This window comes from Rhinatrema bivittatum, chromosome 17, assembly GCF_901001135.1.
Source record: "Rhinatrema bivittatum chromosome 17, aRhiBiv1.1, whole genome shotgun sequence".
NCBI lineage: Eukaryota > Metazoa > Chordata > Amphibia > Gymnophiona > Rhinatrematidae > Rhinatrema > Rhinatrema bivittatum.
The window spans coordinates 61229737-61239452 of record NC_042631.1 but is presented as its reverse complement, the minus strand read 5'-3'; positions in this window follow the sequence as shown (position 1 = coordinate 61239452).

Below are 9716 nucleotides of genomic sequence, written 5' to 3'. Positions count from 1 at the left end.
CAGGCAGAGCATTCGAGGATAGAGGTCAAGCCCTCATAGGGGCATAAATCCTGGACAGACAGGCAGGCACAGCATTGAAGGATAGAAGTCAAGCCATTTTAGGGATGTAAGGGCTTGACAGACAGGCACAGCATTCGAGGTCAAGCCCTTTTAGGAATGTAAGGCCTGGACGAGCAGGCACAGCATTCTAGGTCAAGCCCTTGTAGGGCATAAGGCCTGGAAGGACAGGCACAGCATTAGAGGATTTCCTTTGTGCAGATATTTTGTGGTTTGATCTGTCACTTCTTCTTGAACTGGTTCACTGCCAGAAGAAAATGGCATCTTTTTCATTTCTGAAAGATAATTCAACAGAAGATGCTTTTAGAGCAATAGAGACCAAGACATGAGGATCAGTGAACACCAGGAGTCTGGACTGATCCTTGTACGTACAGGGAACTAGGGGTTTTCGGGAATGTGGCTCTCACACTCCTGTCATATGGGAATGTGAGCAGTGCACTTGTGTAAATCCTAACTTTCTTCAGACTTGTATGGATTGTGGAATACACAAATTGACCTTTGATAAAAAGCCTTCTGTGTTAAAACATTCTGAAGACTTTTCCCCTGTAACAAGGGGAAAACCAAAATCAATAAAACCTGTGCATAGACGAATTTCTGTTAATTCCTAGTAGAAAGGCAGCAAAAAAGGTAAAAGTCCTGTTTCAGAGAAACCTTGCTTGGCTGCTGCATTTAGAAACAAGGAAAACCTTCACAAGAAAACCCTGTGCCCAGTGTGCTGCCTTCTGCTTCTGATTATTGGGAATGTATAGAATGTGAATTGCTGAATCCGACTTCCCTAGGAGAGTGCTTTATGTGCATGATGCTCAAAAAACTTACTGGCCAAACATCTGTAGGAGATATGTTTCAGAAGAGTCCACAAACACAGGGAATCTACAGTCAAACTGAAAAGGTAATTGCTTTATTGGATTACCTTGATGTTGCTGCAGTTGGAGCTTGATTCCATGCTAGCTTTAATGAAAACTCACAGGACCTTCAGCCTAGCACAAGAAGTGGTTCTCAGGGGTAGATTTTTAAAAACCGCGAATAGGCGTACTTTTGTTGGCGCTCCAGGCGCCAACAAAAGTACGCTGGACTTCAGTAGATACGCGCGTAGCCGCGCGTATCCGCTGAAATCCAGGATCGGCGCGCGCAAGGCTATCGATTTCGTATAGCCGGCGCGCGCCGAGCTGTGCAACCTACCCCCGTTCCCTCCGAGGCCGCTCCGAAATCGGAGCGGCCTCGGAGGGAACTTTCTTTTGCCCTCCCCTCACCTTCCTCTCCCTTCCCCTACCTAACCCACCCGCCCGGCCCTGTCTAAACCCCCCCCCTTACCTTTGTTGGGGGATTTACGCCTCCCGGAGGGAGAAGTAAATCCCTGCGCGCCAGCGGGCCGCTAGCGCGCCGGGACGCGATCTGGGGGCGGGTCCGGAGGGCGTGGCCACGCCCCTGGGCCGCCCCGGGCCCACCCCCGGAACGCTCCCGACACGCCCCGAAAACGCCGTGCGGTTCGGGCCCGCCCCCCGACACGCCCCCTCCGAAAACCCCGGGACTTACGCGAGTCCCGGGGCTCTGCGCGCGCCGGTAGGCCTATGTAAAATAGGCTTACCGGCGCGCAGGGCCCTGCTCGCCTAAATCCGCCCGGATTTGGGTGGATTTAGGCGAGCAGGGCTCTTAAAATCCGCCCCTCAGTGTCTAGCATAGGAGAGGGGAACACAGTTTCATCCTACTCTCTCTATCCCTGAGAAAAACCCTGTACTGAAAGTTGAGGGGAAGAAGCATCACACAGAAAAAAATCAGTTTCAAAAGTACCCGCTTTATTAATTACACCTTGTGTTCCAGCAACTTCTACCATCAAGCTAACCTTTGATTCTCCCAGGCTGATGGACACACCTGCCTGTATTCTCTCCCCAGCACCGATTGACTTCTTAGTAGAAACAGTGCCTGCAAAAGGAGGTGATAAGCTTCCCTTCTACAGCCTCTGATGTGTCTAATCCATGCTTAAATGATCAAAGCAGTGCTTTGAAGCCTGAATCTCCACCTGAGCCCAATGGGCAGCTAATCAGCATTCTAACTTCACAGTCTGCAGCCAGCACCCTCTCCTGCTTAGGATCTAATCCAAAGGTGCATTCCACTCCATATTTTTTGCCTTTCTCTGTCAGAGGAAGTTCTGCGCCAGAAAAGGATTTGGAATCCCGCATCAAGACTCTACCATCACCTCATAATCGGACCGATACAGTAAAGTCCGCTCTCCCGGCACGCGCACAGGCCACTCTCCTGTGCGCATGATTCAGTATTCAAATTAAGCCCGGCGGTAAAAAGAGGTAAAAAGAGGCACTAGCGTGTCCCTAGCGCCTCTTTTCGGACTGGAACGGCGGCTGTCAGCGGGTTTGACAGCAGACGCTCAATTTTGCCAGCGTCAGTTCTGGAGCCCGCTAATAGCCACGGGCTCGGAAACTGGACGCCGGCAAAATTGAGCGTCCAGTTTTCGACCTGACAGCCGCAGGCCGACTTCAAATTTTATTTTAATTTTTTTTTTACTTTTCGAAACTTTCGGGTCCTCCGACTTAATATCGCCATGATATTAAGTTGGAGGGTGCACAGAAAAGCAGTTTTTACTGCTTTTCTGTGCACTTTCCCCGTGCCCGAAAAAATTAGCGCCTACCTTTGGGTAAACGCTAATTTCTGAAAGCAAAATATGCGGCTTGGCTGCACATTTTGTTTTCTGAATCTCGTGGGAATACCTAATAGGGCCATCAACATGCATTTGCATGTTGCGGGCGCTATTAGGTTCGGCGGGCTGGACGCGCGTTTTCGGCCCCTTACTGAATAAGGGGTAATGCTAGCGCGTCGAAAATGCACGTCCAATGGCGGGTTAACAGTGCACTCCGTCGGAGTGCACTGTACTGTATCGGCCCAATTGAGAGCATTAGCACTGTCTCAGTTTCCATTCTAGATTCTGAGTCTACTCTGCTCAGTTCTATCCAGTTACCCCAGGAGGGGTGCAGTTTGGTCAGTTACCCCAGGAGGGTTGTATCGAAGCCCAGTTACCCCTGAAGGGGTACAGCACCAGCCAAGACCCACTGCCCCAGGAGGGGTGCAGATTCCAGTGACCCCGGAAGGGCTCAGTTCCCAGCGGCCCCCAGAGGGGTCCAGCTCCAGCTTTGTTCTGTCACCCCAGGAAGGGCTCAGTTGCCGGCGACCCCCAGAAGGGTCCAGCTCTAGCTCTGTTCTGTCGTCCTAAGATGGGTTCAGCTCCCAGCGACCCCCGAGAGGGGTAAAGCTCTGTTCTGCTGCCCCAGGAAGGGCCCAGTTTCAACCACTTGCTGGAAGGGCACAGCTCCCGCCACGTTCCGCTACCCCAGGAAGGGTGCAGCCTAGTGACAGATCTTAAGGACTTTAGTTCCCCTTCCTAGTGGGACCCGGGGGAGGGGCGCAAAGAGGAGGGGAACTGTTGTGATTCTGCTTGTCATGCAACCTCCCAACCACCAGAGGTCTTTCAGGAGAAGCGCCTACCCTCTTTCCAGTTCTAGTCTCAGTGACTCAGCAATTCTCTGCCTATTTAGTCCTGCTTCAGTTTATTCTCTGGGTCTTTCTATTGAGTCTGAGTTTGCTCGGCTCCTTGCCTGGCCCCTCATATTCCTTGTGACTCTCCAAAGCCTTTGTGTCTTGTATTCCTTGTGGCTCACATAAGAACATAAGAAATTGCCATGCTGGGTCAGACCAAGGGTCCATCAAGCCCAGCATTCTGTTTCCAACAGAGGCCAAACAAGGCCACAAGAACCTGGCAATTACCCAAACACTAAGAAGATCCCATGCTACTGATGCAATTAATAGCAGTGGCCCAATCTTCCAGTCTTGCAAGGTCCTTCTGAAATTTATCACAGTCTGCTTGTGATTTAACTACTCTGAATAATTTTGTATCATCCGCAATTTTGATAACCTCACTTGTCGTATTCCTTTCCAGATCATTTTATATATATATATATATATATATTGAAAAGCACCGGTCCAGTACAGATCCCTGAGGCACTCCAGTGTTTACCCTTTTCCACTGAGAAAATTGACCATTTAATCCTACTCTCTGTTTTCTGTTAACCCATGCTGTATTTACACGATGCTAGGTTCCATATTAGGAGCTACCACCCAGGAAAGAGATTTAGGTGTCATGGTGGATAATACATTGAAATCGTTGGCTCAGTGTGCTGAGGCAGTCAAAAAAGAAAACAGAATGTTAGGAATTATTAGGAAGGGAATGGTGAATAAAAAGGAAAATGTCATAATGCCTCTGTATTGCTCCACAGTGAGACTGCACCTTGAATACTGTGTACAATTCTGTGCACCGCATCTCAAAAAAGATATAGTTGTGATGAAGAAGATACAGAGAAACGGGACCAAAATGATAAAGGGGATGGTACAGTTCCCCTATGAGGAAAGACTAAAGAGGTTAGGACAGTTCAGCTTGGAGAAGAGATGGCTGAGGGGAGATATGATAGAGTTGTTTAAAATCATGAGAGGTCTAGAATGGGTAAATGTGGATCAGTTATTTACTCTTTTGGCTAATAGAAGGACTAAGGACCACTCCATTAAGTTAGCATGTAGCACATTCAAAACTAATCAGAGAAAATCCTTTTTCACTCAACACACAATTAAGCTCTGGAATATGTTGCCAGAAAATGTGGTTAGCGCAGGTAGTGTAGCTGGGTTTAAAAAAGGTTTGGATAGGTTCTTGGAGGAGAAGTCCATTTACTGCTATTAATCAAGTTGACTTAGCAAATAGACACTGCTATTAATGGCATCAGCAGCATGGGATCTACTTAGTATTTGGGTACTTGCCAGGTACATGTAGCCTGGATTGGCCACTGTTGGAAACAGGATGCTGAGCTTGATGGACCCTTGGTCTGACCCAGTATGGCAATTTCTTATGTTCTTTTGTTCTTACCCATAACTTTGTCACTTCTTCATGCTGATAGCTCAGGAGTTCCTTCTTACCTCCGACCCAGTGTTCAGCTTCTCCATAGACATTTTCTTTTGACAGTATGAACTTTCTTTAGTGTTGGCTATGTCATCAGATTGGCATCCATAGGTTTGTTCCCTTCCTAGTGTCAGTCTCTGGTCAAATGAGATCTTATTACACTGTCAAAACAAGTTTCTGGGCCTGAGATCTGTGACTGGAATATGGAGGCAGAACTGTCCTTCTCTGAGGGTCCTTGTTTGGATCTTACAATCTCACTGTCACACTGGGGGCCTTGTGTGGGTTGCCATTCTAGCTTCCATATTAGTGGGATCAACTTGGCATAATGGAAGGAGTCTGCAACTTCTATTGCTTCTTTTAGGGTGAGCTGTGGGTGTTGACAATTCCAGACCATTCACAATTCCAGACCATTCACAAACTGCTCCAAGAGTGTTACGCCTGTCGGTCGCAGACGGCTGCGACCACTACTCCTCACCTCCTTCTTTGCTTCCCTGACTCTATGGGGTAGATTGGTAGCCTCCGCTAGCTATCGACGACCTGCCTATCGCTCCCAGGCCTCTTTGGGTCGGCATGGACATCACCGACTGCCACCTTGCCACCAGATTCCTTTAGGCGCGCACACACGCCAGTGGCGTAGCCACGGGTGGGCCTGGGTGGGCAGCTGCCCACCCAATTTAGACCCAGGCCCAGCCAACTGACACCGGAACTGCAAGGCTGTCGCGGGATCCTATCCCCGCGACAGTGAAGAGGAGAACCCATGCCTGGCGCGCCATCACGGCACACGTGGGGAAGCGGTCCTGCAACCAAATGGCCGACCGATCTTCCTGTTTGGGGGGAGCGGAAGCGCCACGCACAGCTTCCACTTCCTCCCCCCAAAGCAGGAAGATCAGCTGGCCTCTCCTGCTGCTACCGGCCTCCTGCTACCGGCCGACTGATCTTCCTGTTTGGGGTGGGGGGGGAGGAGAGCGGAAGCGCCGCGCACAGCTTCTGCTTCCTCCCCCCAGAGCAGGAAGATCAGCTGGCCTCTCCTGCTGCTACCGGCCTCCTGCGTACGGCCGACCAATCTTCCTGTTTGGGGGGGGGGGGAGGAGAGCGGAAGCGCCGCGCACAGCTTCTGCTTCCTCCCCCCAGAGCAGGAAGATCAGCTGGCCTCTCCTGCTGCTACTGGCCTCCTGCGTATGGGCGACCGATCTTCCTGTTTGGGGGGGGAGGGAGGAAAGCGGAAGCACCACGCACAGCTTCCGCTCCCCCCCCCCCAGCAGGAAGATCGGTCGGCCGTATGGCCCGAAGATAGCAGGAGGCCAGTGGCAGCAGGAGAGGCCAGCTGATCTTCCTGCTCTGGGGGAGGAAGCAGAAACTGTGCACAGGCTTGAATGTGTATGTGTGGATGAGAATGGGAGCCTTGGTGTGTGTGTGGGTGAAAATCAGAGCCTGGGTGTGTATGGGAGTGAGAATGGAGTCTTGAATGTGTGTAGGTGAGAATGGAAGCTTGAATATGTGGGTGAGGATGGAAGCTTGAATGTGTGTATATATGAGTGAGAATGAGAGCCTGGATTTGTGTGTGTGGGTGAGAATGGGAGCCTGGGTTTTTGTGTGTGGGTGAGAATGGGAGCCTGGGTTTGTGTGTGTGGGTGAGAATGGAAGCTTGAATATGTGGGTAAGAATGGGTGCTTGAATGTGTGTATGTGTGGGTGAGAATGGGACCTTAAATGTGTGTATGTGTGGGTGAGAATGGGAGCTTGAATGTGTGTATGTGTGGGTGAGAATGGGGGCTTGTATGTGTGGGTGAGAATGGGAGTATGGTTTTGTGTGTGCATAAGAATATAAGCCTGGGGAGGGGTAAGAAAGTGAGAACTTGTATGTATGTCTGCAGAGAATGTGAGCTTGGGGTGGGAGGGGGGGAGAGCATACGAGAGTGAGAGCTTGAGTGTGTGAGGGAGTCTGCGAGAGAAAGCATGTATGTATATATGTGTGTGTGTGGAAGGGAAGAAGACAGTAGTAGAAAAGACACTGAAGAGGAATTAGGAAATGAGCGACAAGGGAAAAAATGGGAAAAAGAGACCAGGACCAACTGATTAGAAAAATACAAAGATCAGACAACAAAGGTAAAAAAAAAAAAAAATATATATATATATATAGAGAGAGAGAGAGAGATGTTAGCAATTTAAATATACTCAATACAAAAAAAGGAGGATGTATTATGTTCTTTTTTATAATTTTTAAAGTGCTAAATAGATTATCCTTATCAACTCATTACAAAAGAACGAATACCATCAGTATTAGTGCAAATGGAATTTAATCCATCGCCTCTCGCCACGCAATGGGCCTCAGGCAAATTCAGCGTTTATTCAAGCACTTGGTATATAATCATTTGGTATCGTTCCTCTATTTATTCAATGGCATTTTTTAATTCTTATCCACTAAAAAAAATTTTTATTTTATTTTCAAAATTTGTTTTATCCCAAAACCCAAAAACTCATTTATTTATGTGTTTCTAAAATCTCTTATACTTATTTTATCCTTGCATAAGTTAAATGTCCACCGTCATTTCATTTGTTCAATCATTGAAATCCTAGAATGAAATCCTAGAATAAATTATACTTAGCCCCACTGTAGATGTATTGTTTCTCAAATTGTCCCGACATGGGCCATGTTTCGACTGTTTCCAGTCTTCCTCAGGGGATACTTTGTATATTTTAATCACAATTCCAAAAACAGTTTTGTTTTACTGCCTTTCCAGCGCTAGTCATTCAATTTGACAGTGTTATTAATGCCCATTCCTTTTCATCCTCCTTTTTTTGTATTGAGTGAATTGGTAGGTGAGGATATTTAGCTTCTGGTGAATTGAGCAATTTAAATATGTCATCTTTGGGAATGTGCATTCTTATATTTTTGTATTTTGCTCTTTCTTACGTATTCCACTGTTCAGACATTTTAGTTTCTCAGGCTTTCTATTTTGGCTTTATCTGCATGTTTCTGTTTCTAATTTATAGTCTCTTATTTCTATATTAGGTAAGGGTCAGTCTCAGTTTTGCTTGTGTGTGACGGAAATGCAGTATTTCTAGCATATAGTTTCTCTGTAGTAGTAGTCCAGCTTGTTCTGTTATTCTAGTACGTGATGTATTAATGTTCTAGGGCCTGGTTTAGTATTTGCATTGCTGCTTGAATCCTGAGAGTCAGTACTGTGACTGTATGGCAAGGTTCCAGATGCCTCTTTCTTTGCAAGAGTTTGTTACTTCACAAAATAGCAGTGGAGGGTTATTTTTTGCTGAGATGACACCAGAATTTGAATTTTTTTTTTTTATGTTACTTGTAATGTGAATTGCCCTAGCTCTGTGCCGCACCTGTTCTGATGATTAATTATATTTTATTGTATTTATGAAGATTTCTGGGTTTCTGCAAAGGTGGTTCATGAAAGAATACATTAATTTTTGTTTTATTATATGATTGGATTTGATTGTTTTTTATACTTGAAATAATTGAAGTAAATTATTTTAAAGTTTCATACATGACACATAATGGCTGTTGCAAACTACTTAGAAAGCCATTCTAGGGTGCAGTATATGGCATTATTTATCAGTAAGAAAACAACTAGTAGACCTGCATGCCTTGTGCCCACCCATGTTAACCTTGTGCCCACCCAAAAAATCAATTCTGGCTACGCCACTGACACACGCACAGGCCAGTCTTATTCACGTCATGGCGGGGACCTCGGGGGCGTCCCCTCCAGATGACGTCATTACCTTTGGATATTTAAACCTGCTGGTCCTATTCTAAGACAATTTGGCAAAGTGTCTCATCCTTGCTGATTCCGCCTCGCTTCCTGAGGACCCTGCGTTCCAGTTCCTGTTCCAACCTGGACGTCATAGGTACCCGCTCCTTGGGGGCCTCTCTCTCATCCTTGCTATCCGCTCCTTGGAGGGCCTGATGCCTGGAACTCTTCCTGCCCCGTTTCCCAACACTGCTCTTCATGAGTATGCCACTCTGCAGATCACTTTCAGCTTTATCAAAGTGCCTATCTGGTGTACCCCGTGCTGCGGACCATTACCATCGTCACAGAAGACTCCTTCAGAGGTATCCGCTCTATGGACCATTACCACGCTATCGAGGGCCTCACAGGCGCACCCCGCCTTGCGTACCACTACCAGCTCCACCAAGGAACGTCACCGGTGTACCCCACTCTGTGGGCCAATGCTACCTCCACCTAGGGTCTCGACTGTGCACTTCGCTCTGCGGACCGCTGTCACCTCTACAGAGGACCTCACCAGCAGCCCCTGCTCTGCGGGTTATTATCATCTCTACCGAGGACATCATTGGTGTACCCTGCCCCGCGGGCCACTACCATCTCTACCGAGGGCAACATTGGTGTACCCCGCCTCGCGGGCCACTACCATCTGTACCAAAACCTCTTCGGTGTACCCCGCCTTGCAGGTAGCTACCATCTCTACAGGAGATTTCTTCAGTGTACCCGCTCCACAGACTTCTATCAACGTTATGGAGGTATTCCCTCTTGGCACTTCCTATTCCATTGACCATGTGTCTCTGGGTCTGTGTGACCTTCTCTGTGGCGCCCCCCGCTCCACGGGTAGTGCTTCTATCTCTTTAATAAAGACTCTATAGTGCCTCTGTGTCCATCCTCAGCTGAGACCTAGCCTCCCGACAGTGAGGCTCATGGGGTTCCTCCCCGTGGGCAGTACCACCTCTCACT